The 27,763-nt window shown below is 39.5% G+C and overlaps 1 long non-coding RNA gene across 1 annotated transcript in view; it reads left to right on the top strand.

Moving 5' to 3' along the window:
• The first annotated feature begins 5,035 nt into the window (after positions 1 to 5,035).
• LOC118240603 overlaps positions 5,036 to 27,763 on the top strand; it is a 32,724-nt gene continuing 9,996 nt past the window's right edge. Inside the window, exon 1 of the long non-coding RNA XR_004775516.1 lies at positions 5,036 to 5,082. This is a non-coding gene — a long non-coding RNA (uncharacterized LOC118240603). The remainder of the gene's footprint in view (positions 5,083 to 27,763) is intronic.

Raw genomic sequence — 27,763 nt, 5'->3', positions numbered from 1 at the left:
TAATAAACCGCCTCCTGCATTTTGCATTCTACCTCTCGGCTTGTTCCTGTTGGAAGCGTAACAGTTCCACAGTGTCTGTTATTTATGGACATCCTATCCAGCATTCTCTAAGTGTTTACAAGGTTATATGAAGAAACACACTGTGTAACGTGGAGCGATAGAGAGCTGGACGCAGACGATGAGAAGAGCGAGATTTATTAAGGGACAATCCAGAATCTGCGTCAGTAAGTCAGACCAGGGTCATAGCACCGATACGAACAGATCCAGGAAATGTATTAAACAAAAAATACAAAATCTGGAAAATCAACAGGCAAACCGAGAGAAAACAGGGTACAGATACACAGACAACAAGGCAAAGTGGTCAAAATTCTCCTCAAATGAAGCGCGTTTTATTTGTAAAATTTGTTTTGGACGCTTTTGCACCACAAAACATTTTTCACTACGCTGTAAAATCTGCTCCAAAAACCATTTAAAAACGCCGCATTTTACACCGTTTATATGTCAGTTGAAAAGCCGTAAAAAGCGTCGCTTTAAGGGCTCTAAACGTTTTGGCGTGCTTACAACGGCATTTAAAACACCATTTTATTGTATGATGAGCTCTGCCTATTGGGTTCGACAGCCAATAGACGAACGCATTCACTCACGAACAAGGTCATACCAGACCAGTTCACTACAGATCTTAATCGGCTGCTGAACCAGTGCTCATTGAGTAATGTGTGAGCATCTAGTAATGTAAGATCACCTAAAAAGAGTGACAATGAGAATTAAGTCCATCACAGCTATGTCAGAGCGTGAAACTGCTGTAGTTGGACTGCACAGGACACACAGTCAACAAACCAGACACAATAAAGCTGCTGCTGACAGTCTAATTAGTAAAATATCCAGCCCAGTCTTTCGGTCTCTTCAGGAGGGTGAGGGATCATACAGGTGAGGTCTTTGTTTTCAAGCACAGCAGGAGTGTCTCTGACTTGCAGGTGACTCCACTGTGGTAGGGACTAACCTGACCAAGAACACACATGAACAGCACATAGAATGGGAGACAAACAAAAAAACAAATGAGCGCACACCAAACAATCTTAAAAAAAATCCAGTGTAATGTTTTATAACTCAGAAAAAAGAACAGACAAGCCAAATGGACTAGAATGAATGGGGAAAGGACATTGTATATAGATTCTCTCAACAAACGTCTCAAAGCCTGTGCCAATAATTAAATATTAAGATGATCATTGTCATATAATTACAATTCAGATTTTATTCCTCTTAAAATCTATATAGTTTTTAAAGAACAAGGCTATTTCTTACTAGCCATCTTCTAACCTGGGGATAACCCCTTCCATTCAGTTTTAACCAGAACAAAAGTCTGAAGTCAGCAGTTGCTATAACGACACTACCCGCACCTCTGATAGCTAGCTAGGCAACAAGCTCGACTGGCTTTCAGTCTAGTGCTAGAAGCAACTCATGACTGACCAACTACAGCTATCTTTGGGTGAGCTTTATTTTGCAGCCATTTATCAGTTAGCTAGTTGTGTCTGGTTAGTATTTTTACGAATGAACACATGTAAATCCCCAAAATAAACAAACTTGAGCACTGGTTCATCAGCCGATTAAAATCTGTAGTGAACTGATCTGGTCTGACGTTGTTCGTGAGTGAATGAAAGTTCAAGTTCAAGTCTATTAACTGTGAAACCCAATAGGCAGAGCTTATTATCATACTTTAAAACGGCATTTTAAACGCCGTTGTAAGCACGCCAAAATAGCGTAAAAGCGCCGTTTGTGAGCACTTAACGCGAAGCTTTTTACGGAGTTTCAACTGACATTTAAAAGGTGTAAAATATGATGTTTTTGATGGTTTTTGTAGCGTATTTTACAGCATAGTGAAAAATAGCACCATATTTTTCCATACAAAATGTTTGGCTTTCCATAGACAACGGCTTAGTACAAACACAATGAGCAGATAACGGCTAGAACAACGACCAGCAATACACTGAGGACAACACTGGGTTTAAAAACACGACCTAACAAGGTAGAAACAAGGAACAGGGGAAAGTAATGAAGGACAGAGAACTAAACGAGGAGCTAAACTAACGAAACCAAAACCAGGATGAACTGTTTTTCTCCATCTCCCCATTTCTGCTGAAAAAGAATATAGTGGAGTTGTGTATGCACGTTCTCTCTGCTACTACAACAGATTCATGTGGTAATGGGCCTTTTGTTAGGGGGGTAGGCGTTGGTCTTAAGGGTAATAATGTATGTCTTGGTCATTTCCTGTTGATCGTCACCTTCCTTTATTGTTTACTTCTGTTACATTTTTTTGAGATTGCCGTATTTTTACCCAGTTTGTCTGTTAAAATGTTAATATACACAGTATGTTACATTCTATCACACCGTTATACTTATTAATTTACCCCAACACACAAAACAGCCCAAGCAGTGGATGTTATCTGCTGATTTTCTATAGGGTTTGTTTGTAGACTCTACTTGACTGTTTCAACACCACACAGCATGTAGGTTTTCCCACTCATATCTGTGGTCATTCTTTGGATTTGTTGTATTCTACTGACTTCTCAATTCCTAAATTATGTTGGTATGATCCAAATCTCAAATATACAGATTGTCCAGTTTCTATAGTGATAGTGATGTCATGGCTGTCAACCCCGTCCAGGTAGTTATGAATCTTGGGGTTCTTCTTCACCCCACACTTTCACTTGAACTTCATATTAGAACCCTCACTAAATCTGTTTATTTCTCCTCCAAAACTCTACTCCATGGTTTCAATAGCTCTTGTGTTGAGCATTGTAATCCTCTCTTGACTGGTCTTACTGTGAAAACTCTGACAAACACATATGCTAGAGTCGTAAGCGTCCATATCACTTCCGTGTTTCATCAGCTACACTGAAGTACACTGGTAACTGGTCTGTTCCCATATTGAGTACAAATATGTACAAGAACTTCTCATCCTGCTCTCCAGCCCAGTACATCAAACAGAACCCTTTCCATAACACATCTGGATACAGTGAGAACACCTGAGCACATGGAAGTGAAACTCTGATCCTCCCTTCTGAGGGAACTACACAACTAACCCACATAATCTCATCAGTCAGGATCCTCAGACTGCACATTACCAACTTCATACAGCATCTCTGACTCTAATGAAGACATAAAGAGAACATTTACTCACAGAGCACCACAGGGAGTGGACTGAGCTCCATACTGTCCCAGTAATGATGGACTGACTGACTGACTGTGTGTGTTAAAGACTCATCACTTCCTGTGTTCTCTAGTCAAAGCACACTTCTGAGAAAGAGAGAAATACTGAGAGATAGACATAGAGTGAGGCGGCAGAGAGAGAGAGAGAGAGAGAGAGAGGAGGAGAGAGAGAGAGAGAAGAGGCTGTGGTTTCCATTTTATAGTCAGAGCACACTTCTGAGAATATAAGGAAATAAACATAGACAAAGAGAAGGGTGTAGAGAGAGAGAGAGAGAGAGAGAGAGAGGTCGTGGTTTCCATTTTATATAAAGTGTCTCTACTGTGTGGTGTGTATGTAGGACACAGTGAGGCCAACTCTTCATCATCATTATTATAAATAATATTATTAATTTGAACTCATTAATTTAATGTAAATGTGTTGAATACTTGGGGAAAGAATGTTTTGCAGATCTCTAAAACCTCCTTTAGTGGACACTGGACACTGTGTGGTTCCTTCCTCTTTACATGACGATCTCACATTTTACTTCTCTCTCTCAAAGACACACACACACACACACACACACACACACACACACACACACACACACTCTCACACACACACACACACACACTCTCTCACACACACACACACACACACACACACACACACACACACACACACGCACACACACAAGCATAGAACTGTACTCCTGTATGATAGAGCCGTATGTTATGTTGTATTCTAAGTTCTGTGAAGGGTAAATAGAAGGCTATAAAATGTAGTACCACTGAGAGTCACAAGATGCATCTCAGCACAATCAGTTCAAGAGTAAATGGGGCCTCAAACAAGTGTCCATATACTTACTCAAATATCTTTAATATCAAAGTTACCATCTATCACTCATCTTTATGTACCCCTGTGTCTCAAAAACACACACACCTGTACATACAAACACATAAGCATACACACACATACAGAGTGATGTGGTTTCTGTTCTATTTCAGCTGTGTAGCAGAGGGAGGAAGTGCAGGGTGGTGGATGTTATGGACTGTTAGAGGTGATAAATAGTGACCTGCTCTCTACTTCATGTTACTGATACTCAGTGGTGTTTAATAATATTCATTTAAAGTGTACAGAATCAGAATTCATTCTCTCTTCTTTCACCTGCACATTCTCTTTTCTACTCTCCACAAACTGTGTTGAGTTTGCATGGATCTGGTGTTAAAGTGTTTAGAGTGTGATCATCTTACTGTGGTGTCTGAGTGATGAGGGCTTGATACTAGAACACGTGTGTCTGTCCCTGTGAGACACCCTGAGGAATTCTCTAGTGCTCTTCCTCTGACTGCTACCCTTGTGTGCTGGAGCAGGACAAACTGCTCCAGGGGAGAGAAGTGGATCAGCGCTGCCTCCTGTTCCCTCCCCCAGCATGGAGGTCCTGCAAATGTGTATTCAACACATTTACATTAAATAAATGAGTTCCAATAAATAATATTCTTTATAATAATTATGATGAATAATTATGACCTCACTGTGTCCTACATACACACCACACAGTGGAGGCACTTAATATAAAATGGAAACCATGGCCTCCTCTCTCTCTCTCTCTCTCTCTCTCTCTCTCTCTCTCTCTCTCTCTCTCTCTCTCTCTCTCTCTCTCTCTCTCTCCCTCGCTCATTCTCTTCCTCTCACTATCACCCCTCTCGCTCTCTCTCTTTCTCAGAAATGTGCTTGCACACACACCACATATAGTAAAGACACTTAAAATAACCTCATTATAATAACTCGCATTAATTCTGAGAACACAGGAAATGTTGAGAATTTAACACACATAGTCACTCAGTTTGTCCATCATTACTGGGACAGTATGGAGCTCAGTCCACTCCCTGTGGTGCTCTGTGAGTAAATGTTCTCTTTATGTCTTCATTAGAGTGAGAGGTGCTGTATTAAGTTGGTAATGTGTAGTCTGAGGATCCTGACTGATGAGATTATGTGAGTTAGTTGTGTAGTTCCTTCAGAAGGGAGGATCAGAGTTTCACTTCCATGTGCTCATGTGTTCTCACTGTATCCAGATGTGTTATGGAAAGGGTTCTGTTTGATGTACTAGCCTGGAGAGCAGGAGGAGAAATTCTTGTACATGTTTGTACTCAATTCATTACTTTCCCCTGTTCTTCGTTTCTACCTTGTTAGGTCATGTTTTTAAACCCAGTGTTTTCCTCAGTGTCTTGCTGGTGGTTGTTCTAGCCGTTATCTGCTCATTGTGTTTGTACTAAGCCGTTGTCTGAGCTCTTGTCTTGTTTCACGTTTATTCAGTCAGTGTTCTGGGTTCTTCCTTGTTGTCTGTGTATCTGTACCCTCTTTTCTCTCGGTTTGTCTGTTGATTTATTTTCCCGATTTTTGTGTTTTGCTTTCTGTTTAATATATTTCCTGGATCTGTTCATATTGGTGCTGTGACTTGTATTAACGACCCAGATTCTGGATTTGCTCTTAATAAATCTCGCTCTTCTCAGCGTCTGCGTCCAGCTCTCTATCGCTCCACGTTACACAGTGTGTTTATTCTTCATAAACCTTCTAAACACTTAGAGAATGCTGGATAGGATGTCCATAAGTAACAGACACTGTGGAACTGTGAAACAGCAGTAGTGAATCTGCTCATACCACAGCACACACCACTGTCCAGCGAAACATTAATCACTGACGCCCCCTTGTGTTCAAAACCTTCAGCGCTCTAAAGCACTCTAAACGTTTTATCATGAAAGATTCATTTCTTTCACCTTTCTTTAATTAGGGTCTTTGTGAAAACATCAGTCACATTCCCACTCCCTTTGAAACAGAGTTTAGATGAACATTTATTCAAAGTGTTATGTAACATGTTAAGGTGTTTTTATTTAAATGAACAATTATACATAATGGTAACCAACATGTTAAGGTGTTCATGGTTAAATTAACAATCATACTTTTATTTTAATTGTGTCTGAAATGTTTTGCTGTCAGGTTTTTTTCTTTATTAAATTAATTAATTGTTCATATTCATATGTTCCCTCTTTTATGTTTATAGTGCTGATTTCATTTGTTCAAGTTGGACTTGCTCAAGGTGATTAATATTCTGTTTATATATTATTTAAAACCCAAACTGCCATTACTAACTCTATTCAGCTATTAGATGAAACATGGAATGATGGAATGATGTCATTAGACATTTATGAAAAAATGCTATTTTAAATGTATTAATTTACACATTTAGCATTTTAGTATATGTATTTTATAATTAATGGATTTATTCAGTATTAAAAACATCTACAGGACCAGACAGCAGTGACTTGTGTGGTGGATTTAGGTTTATGTCTGTGTAATATATTTGTTTTAACCTAACTGAAAAAAACACTTTGGGAATCTTGGCCATGTGCACATATTGGCCACTAAAGGGCAGCAGGTGATAGATTTTAACAGAAGGAAGACAAAGCAGATCATAAAATGTTTGATTTTCTGAATAAGAGGAAGCTGTCATATCTATTACAGGACATGATTTATGTGCTCCTAAATTAATGGACTTATTCAGTATTAAAAACATGTACAAGATCAGACAGATGTGATTTGTGTAGTAGATTTAGATTTAGATCTGTGTAATTTATTTGTTTTCAAAGTAACTGAATGAAGAATTCAAATGTTTAATGTTTCTGCAGGTCATGTTAAAGCTGTTGTGAGTGTAAGTCCTGATAATCACGTGTTCAGAGGAGAGACTGTGACTCTCAGATGTGACATACAGGGAGAAGGAGACACTTGGAGGACATACAGCTGGTATAAAGATGGCAGCAGTATCTACCCATACGTCACATCCAATACATACACATTCAACTTTGTTGAACAGTATAACAGTGGTACATACACCTGCAGAGGGTACAGGGGAAGAGACTCTCAGAGCTCAGAGATCAGTAATGCTGTTACATTAACTGTGTCAGGTGAGTTTGGACTGTGAATTCAGCCAATAGACATTCATAGCAAGGTTGTTATTGTGTGTGAGTGATTTTAAACACCCAATAACTTGTATTTGCTGTGTTACAGTGATACCCCAGGCAGTACTGAGTGTGTCTCCACAGAGCTGGCTGACTGAAGGAGACTCAGTGAGTCTAAGTTGTGAGGTCAGAGACTCCTCTACAGGCTGGACATTCAGCTGGTACAGAGCTGTTACCTACAGAGAATGTTTAACTCCAGTCCCAGCAGAACTCAACACTTTAGTCGTGACTCTCTCTCACTGAGCTGTGAGGGACAGAGTGACTCTCCTGGATGGAGAGTGAGAGGATACACACACAGTGGGAGGGTGTCAGATTGTTCATCAGACTGGGGATCAGTTACAGGATCTACATGCGCCATCAGATACCTCTACACAACACACACTGGAGTGTACTGGTGTCAGTCTGAATCTGGAGGGAGCAGCAATCCTGTTAACATCACAGTGCACAGTGAGTCTGCATGTATGCACTCGCTAGTTAAGGAGAAAAGGAAATGTTTGATAACTATATTATAGTTCACAATATATAGAACTATCAGTTACTGACTAAGAAAACTGTTAACAGGTTAATAAGAAAAGCTGTTTAACATCTTCTCAGTGTGTGTGTGTGTGTGTGTGTGTGTGTGTGTGTGTGTGTGTGTGAGAGAGAGAGAGAGAGAAAGAGAGAGAGAGAGAGACGTTAGTCTGCTTTCCAATAATTGGGTGTATTGTGTGTGTGTTCTGTGTCCCTGTTGTGTAATACTCAGTATTCATGCTGGAATCCTTCTCTCTGTAATAGATGAGTAAAGTGATTTCTCTGTTCTAGATGGTGATGTGATTCTGGAGAGTTCTGTCCATCCTGTGACTGAGGGAGATCCTCTGACTCTACACTGTTTACTTCATTCCACTATCACATCACACCTCAGAGCTGATTTATATAAAGATGGATCACTCATCCAGACCCAGACTGCAGGAGAAATGACCATCCATACTGTCTCAAAGTCAGATGAGGGTGTCTACTACTGTAAACACCCAGAGAGAGGAGAGTCACCACACAGCTGGGTCTCAGTCAGAGGTCAGAATCTAAAGATTTCACATCTTTATTATTAGACCAATTTAACCAGAGCCTCAGATGTATGTTGGCAAGAAAATAATTTTATAATTCTGAATCTTGGAGCAGTAATTCTGTCAACATCACAGTGCAGGGTGAGACTCCATGTAGTGAAATTACGCTTGTACTGAGTTTACCGTGAACACCATGAACACCATGTCCTGTCCCTGACTGAACCCTCTTCAGTTTATATATTTGTATTTTCATATGCATTTGAGTATTTGAGACTATGAATACATATTAGTTACATTTAGTCATTCAAGGCACGTAACGTAACTGTTATCCTTTTCTAAGAGACAGAATAGATGTTTTCTACATATTTTATCCACAGCAGAAATAGGAAATCAAATTACAGTAACCTAAGTACTCACGGAAACAGCCCCATCTTGTGGTGTGAATCAGTATTTACCTAAATGTAACAAAGCGTTCACATGGAATCCAGTTACATTAATTAAAGATTAAATGTACATGTAATACACTCATTTATTATAGAAAAATAAAATGCCATTATATTGCTGGCTATATTGTAGATAACTGGTTCCAGTGGCGTAGAATCTATTTGTAAACTAGGGGCCATTTTAATTCTAGGACTGGCTGGGAGCGTTTTAGACAATAAAAACATTTGTGTTCATTTCTGTTGACTTTAAGAACCACCTGTACTGTCACCACCATTAATCCTACTGTACTATCACCACATTACTCATACTATATTATCACCACATTACTCCTACTGTACCATCACCACATTACTCCTACTGTACCAGCACCACATTACTCCTACTGTACTATCACCACATTACTCCTACTGTACCATCACCACATTACTCCTACTGTACCAGCACCACATTACTCCTACTGTACTATCACCACATTACTCCTACTGTACTATCATCACATTACTCCTACTGTACCATCACCACATTACTCCTACTGTACCATCACCACCATTACTCCTACTGTACCATCACCACATTACTCCTACTGTACCATCACCACCATTACTCCTACAAGTGTCACATTACTGGACAAAGTGTCCAAGGTGGTACTGGATGGAATAATTATGTGATTCACAGTCATGTGTTCACATTTTACACTCCAATCACAATCAGATCCCACACAATCTCCAGATAATCTCCACAAACACAGTGATTACGGATTAGAATGCAGCATTGTGGGTCTAACCTGTTTATTATAATATATGTAAATACAGAGTGACTCCAGGAAGACACTGGGGGTCAGTCAGCTGTAACATGCAGTGTTCTCCATCTCTTTCCACAGATTTACCCACAACTACACTGACTGTGGAGCCTCAGAGTCCTGTGTTCACTGGAGAGTCAGTCACTCTGAAGTGTGAGGTTCAGGGTTATGATGGGTGGACATATCAGTGGTATAAGAAGAAAGCACAGAGTCAGTGGACTACAGTGTCTCAGTCTGTGTTTGACACTGTAAACAGAGACACTCTCACCATCAATGGAGATGCTGTAGATAATGGGGATCAGTACCGGTGTACAGGAGCACGAAATGACAGACCAACAACATCAAAGAGCAGTAACATTGTTATCCTCACTGTACATGGCAAGATCATTGTTACATATTAATTTAATGTCTATTGTATTAATTTAAATTATTGATTTAAATAATGTAAACTATTTTTAGTCAGCAGCTTAATGCCCACTCCATGTATTGTGTTTACTGGGCACAAGGAAATTAGCTGTACTGTAATTACAGTTACACTACAAGGTATTTGTGTTTCATGTTAGTGTCACACTCCTAATTGTATTTTTTTATCATTCCATTCCATTATGATCAATTTCATGTTTCGTCATGTCGCTTCTCATTTGTAGCTGTTCATGTTTTCATCTGTGTTTAAAATAAATGTCGGTATCCCATCCATCACCCTCAATGCTCCCCAGTGTCACAGAAGCACTGTAGCTCTTCAGCTGTGATTAATTCTGTGCATGTGTGTGTGTGTGTGTGTGTGTGTGTGTATGTGTGTGTGTGTGTGTGTGTGTGTGTGTGTGTGAGATCAGCTCTGTCCCATTCAGAAGCTCCACTCTCTATCCTCAGTCTGCTCAGTAGTCTACTGGCAGTCTCTCCATATCTGCTAGTGTCCATCGTGCTGGGGGTCAAATGCTACAGAGCTCACGGTAAGAACTCTTCCTCTTAGACACACATTACACACACTGGAAGAAAAGAGGAACCAATCTTACATTTGTTTGAATCTGAAAGCGCATCGTAAGGTTGGTCTTTCTTCTCTGTGTTTTTATGACTTTCACCACTCTGTCATGACTCTTAATACTGCTAAGACAAGCAGGACACATGACAGTAAAGTGTCTATAATGTGTAATCCATAGAAATCATGGTTTATAAAAGCAGCACATGGTCATGAAACCAGTAGTTAAAAACAAGAGTGAAGAGAACAATGACTGGAACCAGAAAATGTTACTTTAGGCAAGACAGCAAATACTAAAAGAAACATGAGTGTAAATACACACACTAACTAGAGCCAAACAACACACAGTCACGACAGAGCAGAGAGATCAATGAAAACAATACAGGTTACCATGGGAACCACAACCACCAACAACTTAGGTTTTATATATACTTTATACTTTTGTAAACAGACATTTAAAACTATTTTATATGCTGGTTTAATAAAATATTGCTTTTCTCCCCACAATCATTGACAATGTCGACATGTTGCTTGCGTTGGAGACAAGACACGCTTTTTTTCCTTCTCTGAACTACAAGACCAAGACTGCAATAAACATTTATTAAATGATAATCCAATAACACCAGGGGGAGCTTTCTAACACCTACACTTTGATTTCTGTGTTTGATGTTTTTTCTACAGCTCTGACTAAAAATGCAGTCTCAGAGGAGTGAGAGTCTAAAAATACTGAAGATGGAAGGACATTGTTCTGTTTGCTTGAAGTCATTTCACATGTGAGATTGAATGTTTGAACTCTGCTAACTTACTGCCAGCTGACAACCAGTTTATATGAAGCATCGTGCATCAATGTTTTCACTTTTATGCACATGTTACTATTGTGTGTCATTTATTCCAATGTTAGAATATTCTCATTTATATTGGTGATCTTTTACTTTGTTGGACTGGTTTACTGCTTTTATGTTCTTATTTTGTTAACTAAATTTAAAAATCGAATAAATTGTCTGCATTATCATTGCACTGATGTCGGATGAGATATTCCACAGCCAAAGAAACACTAAGTGTATTTTATATCAGACTCTAGATTTTAAGTAATCAACAACGAGACCACAGATTAGTGTTTTACACATTACTTCACACTGACTCTCCTCAGCTCTAATGTGAAACTGTTCACTGGGTAGTGAGGTCACTACAAAGCTCATAATAGCTTGGACTTACCTGAGACAGGTCATCAGGTGATTGTTAGAATGAACACCAGCAGCCACACCAGCTCTGTGAGGGTAAGATCACTCATCCCTGCTGTAGGATGTAGTGGCACTGATGGTCAGATACATCATCCCAGCACAGTAAATTCAGGAGGAACTGGGGTGGGTATATTAGACAGCCAGTGAACAGTCAGATCTTTATGTCCATGTGTTGGAAGCAGGAAACATTTGCAAGTGTAAGGATCAGAGAGACTTGAACAAGGACCAAACTGTGATGACTAGACAGCTGAGTACAACTTAAGCAATTGAGGTTTATGGGCCTTCTTCAAGAGCCCAACACTGGGAACCTGGCAGTGGTGGGGCTTGAACCAGCAGCTTTCTAACTACAACTCAAGCACATTAACCACTGAGCTCCCACTGCCCCAATATGTTATTTTTATTATGTTGTCATCTCCTGACATCACCCCTCTACAAAATAAACATCTCCTTATCTAGCGTATCTAGCACCTACCTTCCTGAATCCCAGGGTGCTTTAGAAAGATTTCACCAAACCTTAAAGTCCAAGCTGAGAACGTTTTGTTTGCCGCACGAGAAAGACTGGGACGTGGACCTCCTCCTCTTTCTGCATCACTGCATCACTACCTGGTATGGGAACTGCACCATCTTTGACCGCAAGACCCTTCAGAGAATAGTGAGAACAGCTGAGAAGATCATTGGGGTCTCTCTGCCCTCCATCACAGACATCTACACAACACGTTGCATCCGAAAAGCTTCCAGCAACGTGGAAGACCCCACACTCCGCTCACACAAACTGTTCACCCTTTCGCCGTCTGGTAATAGGTACCACAGCATCCGGTCCCTCACCTCTAGACTGTGCAGCAGCTTCTTCCCAGAAGCCATCGGACTCCTGAACTCTGGCTAACTCCAGTTACAAACAAATAGAGTGCTGGACTGAATCAGCACTGTGCTCTGAACTGTTCTGGCTGCTACCAGTGACTGCTATGTTCAGTACAGCATGTCACTGACTCCTGTGCACAACCCACTTTACATATTCTCAGTACTGTACTGGTCAAAATAAAGACACTGTCTGTTCATTGTGTATTGGTCCTGTCCTGCATTTATTGTGTAACATTATTGCACTGTATTGTATTGTTTGCAGTCGTGTAGTATGTTGTCTGTTTCACTTGTTTTGTCTTGCAGCATGGTCCTGGAGGAACATTGTTTCATTTTTGCTGTGCACTTGTATATAGCTGAAATGACAATAAAGCCTTATGAACCTTCGAAGTGGTCAGACATTAATTAAAATTTAAATTCAAAAGAACTGTGTTTTGATGTGGTGGTTGTTCTGGTTGAAACAGCACAAGTTTACACCTGGGAAATTATACGATGCTGTGTGTCATAAATAAATACAGGCCTTGACCAACCTGTCCCACACTGTAAAATAAAAAACAGTTCCTGCTTTTGAAGGGTAAATTAACAGTCGACAATGTCCACGTGGCTTTTTGTTAATGTTTTAATGTTAATGAGCCGCCCTCATACTGGAGAAGTAGATACGCATGCGCAGAAAGCCGTCCTTCTGCAGTTCGGATATCGTCTGGATAAATAGAAAGTAAACAGATCAGGACGGAGGAGCAGACGAAGATATTACATTTGGGACCTGGGAGGGAAATAATTTCAAAAGTATTTTATTTTATCGTCCAAGTTTTCCTTAGTTAACAGTTCCCCTTGCTGAGGAAGCTCATCGTAACTCCAGATATATTTAATGTGGCGTTTCACAATCCTTCCTAAATCCAGAGGATGGGTTAATATATGAAATATTTAAAGTATTTTTAAACATTATTCAGTAAATGTAATAACATATGTTAATTCCAATAATACTGAGGCTTATGTCTGATAGTTATTAGAATATCCAGTGATTCTGGTCGGTACAATATCTTGAGTTGTCCTACTTCAGAAAAGCGTTGACAGGAACGCTGACGTCTCTATAACCGTTACCAATCTGTGCACGAGGACAGTCCGCGTGAGACTCTACGTTTGCTCGTTCTAAATCAGAACACTTTTTAAAGTTCCGCGGGAAATTAAAGCCTCTGCTGTGAACCACGTGACATGACACCAATGGCAATTTGACTTTATGTTCGACTGGTATCAAGAAATAAAACCATTGTCATGTCTGTGATGAAACTGATCATGAAGTAAATATAACCAAAACCACAAAGTGGTTGATTATACAGCTACAGAAATCAGTGGAAAATAATGAGCTTGATGACTGAATTTGCACTATGCTAAAGTAGGAGAGTAACACTTGTGTGAATGGTGGCTGATGGGTAATTCTCCATATGTAGGAGAGCATATCTATGTAAGTTCAAATGACATTATTTCTTTACGTATTTGACCAAGAACCACCGTCATACATGTTATACAGTATAAGAACTATATGTGTTAAATATTTATGTGAAATGGCACATGAAATATTACATTGTATATGAAAGGGGCCATAAGTAAAGTTATAAATGTTTTATAACAATTTTATCAAGTTCATGAATGTTGCTTTACAGACCACTTGCATCTGGTCAAGGTACATAAAGCACATCTTTGCCTTTTGCATTAACAGTAAATAATAATAAAACAAAAGAAAACGCCAATAAAATGCTTTATTTGAAATATAATCTCTAGAGGCTTGTATTACTAAAACATCAATAAAATGATCCAACCAGTTAAAAGGGTTTCAGATGTTGTGTTTTGAGTCTCAGTGCCCTCACACACATACTGAGAAAACCAGACCTGACAACAAAGAGGAAAGTGACGTCCACACACACACACGAGACCAGAAAACATGTGAGGAACCAAAGTTTAACCCGAGTGAGTTTAATGTGTGGTGGATAAATCCTAAACACACATCCAGTACCACAATCTGAAACAGCAGGCATAGGTCAAAAACACCACGATGCTTTTATCCAAAGCAACTTACAATTATGACAGAACACAACTTCAGTAATTGAGGGTTAAGAGCCTTGCTCAGGGATTCAACAGTAGCAATGGTGGGGCTTGAACCCACAAGCCTCAAATTACAAGTCAAGTACCTTAACCACTGAGCTATCACTGTCTGAATAGATAAAATATCAAGGGAGCCAAAGCAACAGTAACAGACAAAGGTAAGCTCAAAAACCTGTTAGACTGATTAAGACTTAAAGAACATGTCGGGATTGCAGACTACAAAGTAGCAGCAAGACTCCCCAACTAAACTAAACAACATAAGAAGCTTAATCACACTAATACTAATCACCAAACAAGGGTGCAACACAATGGAGTGATTGACAAGGGGGAGAAGCTCAGTACTGCAGTGGGACTGATCCCTGCTGACCAGAGGTAGTGTCCTCCTAAACCAGTGGATCAGTCCATTTCTGTGATACTGACACTATTATAAAGTAATAGTGGTGGTTCTGGTGTCATTAGTAATGGTGGAACAGTCCAGTTCTGTGATACTGACTGTAATATGTACTTCAGTCTGTAGTGTTGAGTCTCACTGGCAATGACCACTAGAGAACATCATTGTCATGATTAGTCCCTTCCAGCTTCTGTGTTCCCTCATTGTCCAGTCGTTGTAGCAGTCCAGGGTTATATTACCAACACGGAGAGTACAGGGATACATGATTAAACAAACAAAACACACGAAGGCAAACAGGGGAAGCAGGCTATAACAAAGACAAGGAAACACGAAGGCACAGAGTACAAAGAAACACAACCACTCAGATAAACATGCAATAAACAGTATCGATACCGGAAACATGAAAGGGTTTAAATACATGAACTTAACAAGGGAGAAACGAGGGACAGGTGTAAGCAATCAAACGAGGGGCGGAGAAAATGAAACTATGACATGGAACTAAAATACACAAGACAAGGAAAACATGGAACAAGGAAGCTGGGAGGGACTAATCATGACAATCATCAGTATTAGGATTAAGGTTAGGATTAGGATTAGAAATTGAGTAAAGAAGAGTCAGGATCTTGTACTGATCCTCAGAGTCCTGATGTTTATTTGTGCACATATAAAAACTTCAGATCAGATTTTACTTCATCAAAAAGAAGGGTGCTAATCTAACAATGAGTAGTTAATACAACAACTCAGAAGTGAGATCAGGAGGAGATGAAGAAGTAGGATAGACAGAGAGAGAGAGGAGGAGGAGAGGAGGATGATAGATAGAGAGACAGGAGGAAAAGTGATGGAAGGATGATAGATACAGAGAGAGAGACAGGAGGAAGAGAGAGCAGGATGATAGAGAGAGAGAGGTGTGGACGAGGCCTGAGAGTCATCACCTCCTGAGAGTCATCACCTCCTGAGAGTCATCACCTCCTGACAGTCATCACCTCCTGATCTTGATACATCACAGACAGACACCACGACACAGAAGAGTTACAGAGACATTTAGAAAAGTGCAGAAATACAAACATAATATAAAACTTAATCAAAAATAATCACAAAATAAAACAAATACATACTGATTCCTTCACCCTAGTGAGGCTCACTACAGAAGATCACCAGAATTAGGGTTGGGGTTCAACCCTAATGAGGCTCACTACAGAAGATCACCAGGAATCTCCAAGTCTTTAATTTACAAAGTGCTGCAGTTACATAGCACTGCAAAAAATAAAAATCTTGGCTCAAAGGTTAAAAAGTGGAGCTTAATGTTTCTCTCTAGGTGACTCTAGTAACAAACACACAAAGATAAACAGTCACTCAATCACAAGCTTCAGAACAGCTGAAAAGACAGAAAGTCTGTTGGCAGTGAAGCCCCACAGAACTCACACACTCATCTCCTCTACAGAGAAGGAACTCCAACACCACTGAATCTGATTCTCCTGGAATGTTTATGCTACAACCAGTGCACTTCATATTTAGATTCACATGATAAAACACACAAACAAAACAATTCTAATGTTATCAAGCATTTCTACACTAAGAGTGAAACTAGTATGTTCCTTATGATAAAACCACACTTTCACTGTAAGAGATTTTACCTCCAACCTGTTACATCTCCATCTGTTATAAAACACCTTCCTGTTGTAGACATGAGTATCTGACATGATCATTTAAAAAGTGTTTAAACTAAATAAATGAATGAACACTTGGATAAGAGGGTTTAAACTCCTGGTCTTGTAGAAACTTGAGGGAGTAACACAGGAGAATGAATTCTGTTTCCCAGCAGTCTCTGCTGTTCCTCAACAACCTTGACAAAGATGATTTGAAAACATTCATTAGGATCAGTCATTATTTCTGTTTAATGTACATAGAATCACTGTCAGTTCAGCTCCACTCTACCTGTCTTCTATTTAACAAAGCTGGTAGGTTCAGTTCTGTGCACATAAACAGTAAAGGGCTCTTACATGTTTCATGATTGTTTATTAATTAATATAAACCTAAGCAGAAGTCACTTTGCATTGATATTCAGTTTCACTTGAAATAAGGTTTAAAATGAACACTGGCTCCTTTTTCACTGAGTCATGTTTATTACAAATCTTCCAAGCACAGCAGCTGGTACTGACAGTAATGAATGGAGTGGAGATCAGTGAGCACTCTATGGAGTGATATCTGCTGACTGGCTTCAGCTCTGTTTCCTTCACTGTTAGCTGGTTTTGAAGGACTGGTTTAAGGTCTTCTTATGACCAGTTATAGTGTTCCTTTAGGTCTTTGGGTGCAGTAGTGGCTCAGTACAGCCTGGTACCTCTGAAATGATACCATAGATATTGGCTCTCTGACCTTTGTGTGAGTCCTGCCTCAGCTCTGAGTATACAGTGTCTGCCCCCACACTGCTTTTCTCTAGTAGGGACAAAAGAGCCTGAATTAGACCACAGGAAGAACTCCAACCCTCCAAATGATTAAACACAACATGACCTGAATAACCTACAGTGGGTAACTAAGCACACAGTTACTAAGCAGTGAATCAAAACAGTAGAATCTTAAGAGTTCTTCAGGTCAGCTGTATCTTGGTGTGTCACTGCTGTAGGTGACTAAAGTTTCTCCTTTTCATGTACCTTCTTTTTTCTTTGCTTTCTGTTTTGGTTTCAGTTTGATCTCAGCATAAATGACTTCACTGGGTCCAGCACCAGTGTCTGCAGTAACAGAACAAAACCAAAGCAAACACAGGCATGACCTCTCACTGACCTTTAGTGTTCTAACCAATCAACCAATAACAGCTCATCATACACACTTCTTTCCAACAATGCACTGCTGCTGCTTTTGGAGACCAGCATGTGTTTCCTTTGTCTCATGTGATGATTATATAGTAGATATATATAGTAGTATATATACAGTAGTGATGTAGATCAGACTGTATTCTCCAGTGTGTCGTTATATAATACCTGTTATTTTATGTATAATAGAGTTATGTAGATCAGACTGTGTTCTCCAGTGTGTAGTTAAACAGAACCTGTTACTTATATGTATAATAGAGTGATGTGGATCAGACTGTATTCTCCAGTGTGTAATTATATAATACCTGTTATTTTATGTATATTAGAGTTATGTAGATCAGACTGTGTTCTCCAGTGTGTAGTTATACAGAGCCTGTTACTTATATGTATAATAGAGTGATGTAGATCAGACTGTGTTCTCCAGTGTGTAGTTAAACAGAACCTGTTACTTATATGTATAATAGAGTGATGTAGATCAGACTGTATTCTCCAGTGTGTAGTTATACAGAGCCTGTTACTTATATGTATAGTAGAGTGATGTTGTGTGTGTGTGAGGTTTGAATTAAATCCCAGTGTGAGGGTGATGTGGCTGTACCTTTATTCCTGCTTTTCTTGTTGTGTTTCATGACCTGAGCATAAGTGACATCACTAAGGTCATCTGCAGGTTCATCAGAGTGCAGTGTGTTTATCACAGAGTACAGTGTGTTTATCACAGAGTGCAGTGTGTTTATCACAGAGTACACTGTGTTTATTACTACAAAAGGTTCCTGGGCTTTACTGTGTAGCTGCACTCCGTCCAAGTCTTTCACTGCTGCACTCAATGGGAGATGAAATCGTTACCTGTGCTGCTCCTGTCTGCTGGCTCAGCTGTGTCATATATGTGGGAAGATTCTGGGGTTAAAAGAAAAGTCTATTTAATAAATGCTAAGATGAAAGATTACTGGACACAGTACAGAATGAATCACAAGTGATGAAGGATTATTTCAATTGTCTTAGAGAAGATACATCTTTAAGTTAATTGTTAATAAGGAAAGTTGTTGTTGTCTCATGGTCTGAGCAGTGCGCAGTGGTGTGACTGACACCCCTCACCTCCTGACTCTCTCTGGGTCTGATCTGATGTCTGATTGATGTCTGACTGACTCCCAGTACAGCGACACAGAGATTCTGCTCCAAGGCAACATGGAAATAAAGGAAAAATGTTTAATACTATAAAAGGTTTCATGATGTGTATCATACAAACATATAATATTTAAACTATTCATAAATGACCTGCAGCTGATCTCAGACCTTTGTTGGTTTTGTAGCACCCCAGCAGGGTCAGTAAGATGAAGAACACAACCAAACTCAGTCCCACAGTCAAACCAACCAGGCCAAGAGAGGAGGAATCACCAGCTGAAACCATGGGAATCAAAACATCACATGAATCACAAAATGATTTGTCACACGTCTCTCCTCACAGACTATGTGAGCTCACTGTGTACTCTCTTCTTCAACACAGTAGGGGGCGCTATTAGTGAGATCAGGTCTTGTAGTGTACGGTGGAAACAAATGCTTTTAAATGAGGGGTGCCAAAATAAAATTCCTGTGTATCACTTTTAAGATCCATTATAAGTTGGTAATGATATGAACAAGAAAATAAGTAAATTAGAATTTCACAGCAGTATTACTGGAATAAAGGTATATTTACAGTATATTTTTTACCTTTAACAAGTAAACACAATACATGTGGATTGAGTGTGTTCTGCTACTGTCTACAAAGAGCTTAAATGAGTAAAATAGATGTTAAACTCATGAAATGACTGTGATCTTACCATGTAGACTCAGGGAAACAGAGTTACTATACAGACCTAAATCTATCACACAGATAATCAACACAATGTTTTCTATAATCATACACTCTAAACTGTTACTCACTAGTACACAGATCTAAATCTAAATCTATCACAAGTCACTGCTGTCTGGTCCTGCAGATGTTTTAATACTGAATAAATCCATTCATTCAGAAGCACATAAAACATGTCATGTAGCAGACATGACAGTTTCCTGTTATTCAGGAAATCAAACATTTTGCGATCTGCTTTGTCATATTTCTACTAAAATATTATTGACTGCTGCCCTCTAGTGGCCAATCTGTGCACATGTCCAAGACTCCACAGTACATGTAGTGACACTTGTAATCTAATATTGTGCCAACTTTTACTGAGGGTTGACAAGTACTGATATTTCATATTTTTGCTGAATATGTAACTGATAAATTTAATTTCTACGGTAGTTATAGACTGTAAACTGTTCCTCACCAGTAACGTTTACCCAGAGTGCATCACTGTAGTTTGTGTAGTAGACTGGGTTTCCTCTGCCAGCTCTGCACCAGTACTGGCCTCCATCAGAGGGCGCCACTGAGCTGATGTTGTAGGAGTTTGCTGCAGTGTTGGTCTCATTCTCAGGGTTCTGTGTGTGTCTGGACCAGTAAAAGCTCCATCCAGCAGGCTGGTCCAGCTTACAGTGCAGAGTCACTGGGTTTCCCACCAGTGCAGCTCCTGTAAGGCTTGATGTGAGTTCAGGTGTAGGTTTAACTGTTGATGGAGATGAAACACACAGTTCAGGACATGCAATGGCAGAGTGCATAGAGATATCTATGAAATGACTAACATTCTCAAATTAAAAATAGATGAAGTATTTAAGTAGTTTATACATTTTAAAATAAAAACAATAGACTCTCAGTAACATAATGTAGTAGTAGTAAAGCACCTGAACATTCAGGAATTTAATCAACAGACTTTTAATTAACTGTTTATATCAGATTTGTTTATAATCTGATGAATTCAGTTGTTTTTCACTTTATTTGGGTGTCCAAGTTCTTATCTGTAGATGTTAACCTGAGAAGTCACTGAACATGTAACAGGTATAATACATACCATCTTAGCATACTCAACAAGCTGTTATAGACATGCTGTTAACATTCTGTAACTGGATTTTAACTGGACTTTGAGATGGGGTTGGGGTCAGGATTACAGTCCTACTCATTCACATGTGAGTGTGATGGTCTCTCTACTCAATATTTGTGTCCAATTAGACTGCACAGTCTGAACCAGCTCAGGCTCCATTGTAGAAATCACACAGTACTTAAATTCTGCTTTTATGTTCACCTCTCTATAAGATCATGTGTTGGAAGCTTATTAAACCTTTGAAAGCTTTTTGAAAACATCTAATAGTTTTGATACAAGAAGTGAACTTGAAGGAATAAATAAATGGAATGTATTACTTCACATGCAGCTCAGCTGAACCACATCTGGTAGGAGTAATGGTAGTGTTGATACAGTAGGAGTAATGGTGGTGAAGGTACAGTAGGAGTAATGTGGTGACAGTACAGTAGGAGTAATGGTGGTGAAGGTACAGTAGGAGTAATGGTGGTGATGGTAAACAGAAATGAACACAAAAATGTTTATTGTCCAAAACATTCCCTGACAGTCCTAGTATTAAAATGGCCCCTAGTTTACAAATAGGTTCTACGCCTTTGGGACCAGTTATCTACTTGAACACAGTTAAATGTATCAATACATCCAGCATTGTAATAGCATTTTATTTCTCTAAAATAAATGAGTGTATTACATGTAGATTTAAGCCTTAATTAATGTAACTGGATTCCATGTGAACACTTTGTTGCATTTATGTAAATACTGATTCACACCACAAGATGGGGCTGTTTGATTTCCTATTTCTGCTGTGGATAGACTATATAAAAAACATCTATTCTGTCTCTTAGAAAATGATGGGTAACAGTAACTTTACATGGCTTGAATGACTAAATGTAAGTAATGTATATCCATAGGCTCAAATACTCAAATGCATATGAAAATACAAATAAATAAACTGAAGAGAGTTCAGTCAGGGACAGGACATGGTGTTCATGGTGTTCAGAGTAAACTCAGTACAAGCGTAAATTCATTACATCGAGTCTCACCCTGCACTGTGATGTTCACAGGATTACTGCTCCAAGATTCAGAATTATAAAATGATTTTCTTGCTAACATACATTTGAAGCTATGGTTAAATTTGAAGCTCTGGTTAAATTAGTGTAATAATAAAGATGTGAAATCTTTAGATTCTGACCTCTGACTGAGACCCAGCTGTGTGGTGACTCTCCTCTCTCTGGGTGTTTACAGTAGTAGACACCCTCATCTGACTTTGAGACAGTACGGATGGTGATTTCTCCTGCAGTCTGGGTCTGGATGCGTGATCCATCTTTATATAAATCAGCTCTGAGGTGTGATGTGATAGTGGGGTGAAGTAAACAGTGTAGAGTCAGAGGATCTCCCTCAGTCACAGGATGGACAGACCTCTCCAGAATCACATCACCATCTAGAACAGAGAAATCACTTTACTCATCTATTACAGAGAGAAGGATTCCAGCATGAATACTGAGTAATACATAACAGGGACACAGAACATTAACACAATAAAGTAGAAAGTAGAATCTCTCTCTCTCTCTCTCTCTCTCTCTCTCTCTCTCTCTCTCTCTCTCTCTCTCTCTCACACACACACACACACACACACACACACACACACACACACACACTGAGAAGATGTTAAACAGCTTTTCTTACTAACTCTAGTTAACAGTTTTCTTAGTCAGTAACTGATAGTTCTATATATTGTGAACTATAATATCCTGTTATCAAACATTTCCTTTTCTCCTTAACTAGTGAGTGCATACATGCAGACTCACTGTGCACTGTGATGTTAACAGGATTGCTGCTCCCTCCAGATTCAGACTGACACCAGTACACTCCAGTGTGTGTTGTGTAGAGGTATCTGATGGTGCATGAAGATCCTGTAACTGATCCCCAGTCTGATGAACAATCTGACACATTCCCACTGTGTGTGTATCCTCTCACTCTCCATCCAGGAGAGTCACTCTGTCCCTCACAGCTCAGTGAGAGAGAGTCACCTCTAAAGTGTTGAGTTCTGCTGGGACTGATGATCAGAGAGACTGGAGGAGACAGACCTTAGAAACAGAAATGATACATCACGTGTGTTATTGTTATTGTCTTATCATAGCAGAAGTGTAGTGAACACATTTAACATGGAAAGATTACAACCGGTTTGATGCCTCCTTTGATGATTGAAAACTACTAATGACATCTAATTAATAACATATGACTAAGCTCTTGATTGTGTTTATGACAGTGATTGATGTTTCACAAACACACACACACACACACACACACACACACACACACACACACACAGCTGTTGTATGTCCTCACCAGTGATCCATAGTGGCTGTGTGTTGCTGTACTGTGTCTGATAGGTTGGTTCTCCTCTCTCTGCTCCGCACACATAAACTCCTGTGTGATGTAGAGCAGCAGGACTGAGAGTGTAGGAGCCTCCAGCTCCTCTGATGCTGTCTGAGAGGATTTCAAAACAATACCTCACAGAGTCATGAATGTCTGTTACTGGAGTTAAACATTCTCTGTAGGGAACAGCTCTGTACCAGCTGAATGTCCAGCCTGTAGAGGAGTCTCTGACCTCACAGCTTAGACTCACTGAGTCTCCTTCAGTCAGCCAGATCTGTGGAGACACACTCAGTACTGCCTGGGCTCTCTCTGTAACACAGCAAATATAAAATGCTCTGTGTTTAAAATCACGTACACACAATAACAACCTTGCTATGAATGTCTATTGGCTAAATTCACAGTCCAAACTCACCTGACACAGTTAATGTAATAGCATTACTGATCTCTGAGCTCTGAGAGTCTCTTTCCCTGTACCCTCTGCAGGTGTATGTACCACTGTCATACTGTAGAACAAAGTTGAATGTGTATGTATTGGATGTGACGTATGGGTAGATACTGTTGCCATCCTTATACCAGCTGTATATCCACCCAGTGTCTCCTTCTAGCCGTATGTCACATCTGAGAGTCATAGTCTCTCCTCTGAACACGTGATTATCAGGACTTACACTCACAACAGCTTTCACATGACCTGCAGAAACATTAAACATTTGAATTCTTCATTCAGTTACTTTGAAAACAAATAAATTACACAGATCTAAATCTAAATCTACCACACCAGTCAGTGTTGTCTGGTCCTGCACATGTTTTAATACTAAATAAATTCATTAATTATAAAATACATATACTAAAATGCTAAATGTGTAAATTAATACATTTAAAATAGCATTTTTTCATAAATGTCTCATTACATCATTCCATCATACCATGTTTCATCTAATAGTTGAATAGAGTTAGTAATGGCAGTTTGGGTTTTAAATAATATATAAACAGAATATAAATCACCTTGAGCAAGTCCAGCTTGAACAAATGAAATCAGCACTATAAACATAAAAGAGGGAACATATGAATATGAACAATGAAATAATTAATTTATTAAAAAACACAATTAAAAAAAACACATTTTAAAAACAGTAAAAATAAAAGTATGTACAACTGTTCATTTAAATAAAAAAAACAAAACAAGACACTTTAACATGCTAGATAACTTTTAATAAATTTTCATTTAAACTCAAAGGGAGTGGAGAAAGTGACCAAAATAGAGAAAGAAACGAATCTTTCACGATAAAACACATTTAGTGTAGTTTAGAGTGCTGAAGGTTTTGAACACAAGGGGGCGTCAGTGATTTATGTTTCTGTGGACAGTGGTGTGTGCTGTGGTATGAGCAGATTCACTACTGCTGTTTCACAGTTCCACCGTGTCTATTACTTATGGACATCCTATCCAGCATTCTCTAAGTGTTTAGAAGGTTATATGAAGAAAACACACACTGTGTAATGTGGAGTGATAGAGAGCTGGACGCAGACACTGAGAAGAGCGAGATTTATTAAGGGCAAATCCAGAATCTGGGTCATTAAGACAGTCCAGGGTCATAGCACAGATACGAACAGATCCAGGAAATATATTAAACAAAAAGTACAAAATCTGGAAAATAAATCAACAGGCAAACCGAGAGAAAACAGGGTACAGATACACAGACAACAAGGCAGAACCCAGAACACTGACTGAATAAACGAAAACAAGACAAGAGCTCAGACAACGGCTTAGTACAAACACAATGAGGAGATAACGGCTAGAACAATGACCAGCAAGACACTGAGGAAAACACTGGGTTTAAAAACACAACCTAACAAAGTAGAAACGAGGAACAGGGGAAACTAATGAAGGACAGAGAACTAAACGAGGGGCTGAACTAACGAAACCAAAACAAGGAATCACATATGGAAATGAAATCCATGGAAATCACATGGAAATGAAAATCAGGATGGAAACAGAAACTGAAAGCAGGTGAATGCAGCGACGCTCGGGATCGTAACACTGATTCACAAATCTGCTGAATTTGTGAATTTGTTTCTGAGATTCGTGTATAGGATTAATTGTTAAATAGTCATGCAGTATTAATGGGACAAAATAAAAGTGTTTGTGAGATGTTCCATGACTGTAGAACTGTTGTTCTCCATCTCCCCATTTCTGCTGATAACATGAAGCTCTGAAAAAGAATCCAGTGGAGTTCTGTGTGTTGAGGTTCATGTCACAGTGTTTCCTTTCATATCTATAAAATGAAGAGTCTCTCTTGTGTCAGGCTGATTACAGCCAGACTATGTTGGTCAAGATCATTCTTCCGCCTCTTAATATAAGTGTTTTCATTTATATTACAAAAAGCAAACGGTTAATAATGTTTATCTTGGTCATTTCCTGTTGATCGTCACCTTCCTTTATTGTTTACTCACATTACATTTGTTGAAGTTACAGTATTTTTACACATTTAGTCTGTTAAAATCTTAATATACACAGTAGGTTACATTGTTCCATCACACTGTTGTAGGTCTTAATTTACACAAATACACAAAACAGTCCAAGCAGTGGATGTTATCTGCTGATTTTCTAGAGGGTTTGTTTGTACTCTGTACTGAACTGTTTCAACACCACACAGCATGTAGGTTTTCCCACTCATATCTGTGGTCATTCTTTGGGTTTGTTGTAGTCTACGGACTTCTCAATTCCTAAATTATGTTGGTATGATCCAAATCCCAAATATACAGACTGTCAAGTTTCTATAGTGATAGTGATGTCATGGCTGTCAACCCTGTGCAGGTAGTTATGAATCTTGGGGTTCTTCTTCACCCCACACTTTCACTTGAACCTCATGTTAGATCCCTCACTAAATCTTTTTATTTCTCCTCTAAAACTCTACTCCATGGTTTCAGTAGCTCTAGTGTTGATCATTGTAATCCTCTTTTCACTGGTCTTACTGTTAAACTCTGACAAACACATCTGCTAGAGTCGTGAGCGTCCATATGACCTCTGTGTTTCATCAGCTACACTGATGTGTAGAAGTACACTGGTAACTGGTCTGTTCCCATTTTGAGTACAAACATGTACAAGAACTTCTCGTCCTGTTCTCCAGCCCAGTACATCAAACAAAACCCTTTCCATAACACATCTGGAAACAGTGAGAACACCTGAGCACATGGAAGTGAAACTCTAATCCTCCCTTCTGAGGAAACTACACAACCAACCCACATAATCTCATCAGTCAGGATCCTCAGACTGCACATTATCAACTTCATACAGCACCTCTGACTCTAATGAAGACATAAAGAGAACATTTACTCACAGAGCACCACAGGGAGTGGACTGAGCTCCATACTGTCCCAATAATGATGGACAAACTGAGTGACTGTGTGTGTTAAAGACTCATCACTTCCTGTGTTCTCTAGTCAAAGCACACTTCTGAGAAAGAGAGAAATACTGAGAGATAGACATAGAGCGAGTGGTTAGAGAGAGAGACAGAGAGAGAGAGAGAGAGAGAGAGAGAGAGAGTGAGAGAGAGAAAGAAGAGGCCATGGTTTCAATTTTTCAGACTGTGTGGTTCCAGTTCTTTCCTCTTTCCATAATGATCTTACATTTTACTTCTCTATCTCAAAGACACACACACACACACACACACACACACACACACACACACACACACACACACACACACACACACACACTTTAAACACTTTAACACCAGATCCATGCAAACTCAGCACAAAGTTTGTGGAGAGTAAAAAAGAGAATGTGCAGGTGAAAGAAGAGAGAATTAAGGATGATTCTGCACACTTTAAATTAATATTGTTAAACACCACAGAATATCAGTAACACAAAGTAGAGAGCAGGTCACTATTTATCAGCTCTAACAGTCCATAACACCCACCACCCTGCACTTCCTCCCTCTGCTACACAGCTGAAATAAAACAGAAACCACAACACTCACCTCCCTCTGATCTCATGCCTCCATTTATGTTATTTCTATATGTGTGTGTGCGTGTGTGTATTAGGGTGCATGTGTGTTTGTGCTTGCATGTGTGTGTGCGTGCATGTCTGTTTGTGTATGTGTGTGTATGTGTGTGTATGGGTGTGTATTTGGTTGCATTAGTGTTTGTGCATGCATGTGTGTGTGTGAGTGTGTGTGTGTGTGCGCGCGTGTATGTGTGTGTGTGTGTGTGCGCATGCGCGCGCATGTGTGTGTGTGACACGTGTGTGTGTGCGCGCGCGCGTGCACGTGCGTGTGTGTGTGCATGTGCATGTGTGTCTGTGTGTGTGTGTCTGTGTGTGCATGTGCATGTGTGTGTTTGTGTGTGTGTGTGTGTGTGTGTGTGTGTGTGTGTGTGTGTGTGTGTGTGTGTGTGTGAGTGTGTGTGTGTGTGTGTGTGTGTGACTGTGTGTGTGTGTGTGTGTGTCCAGGGGATGTTTTGGGGTATTAATAATCTCTGTAGAGTCTTTGTTGTTGTTTCTGAGATACAGAGGTACATAAATATGAGTGTTGGATGGTAACTGCAGGGTTGATGTTAAAGATAGTATTTGGACACGTGTTTGAGGCCCCATTTACTCTTGACCTCACTGTGCTGAGATG

This window comes from Electrophorus electricus, chromosome 22, assembly GCF_013358815.1.
Source record: "Electrophorus electricus isolate fEleEle1 chromosome 22, fEleEle1.pri, whole genome shotgun sequence".
NCBI lineage: Eukaryota > Metazoa > Chordata > Actinopteri > Gymnotiformes > Gymnotidae > Electrophorus > Electrophorus electricus.
This window is presented reverse-complemented; position numbering and strand designations above follow the sequence as displayed.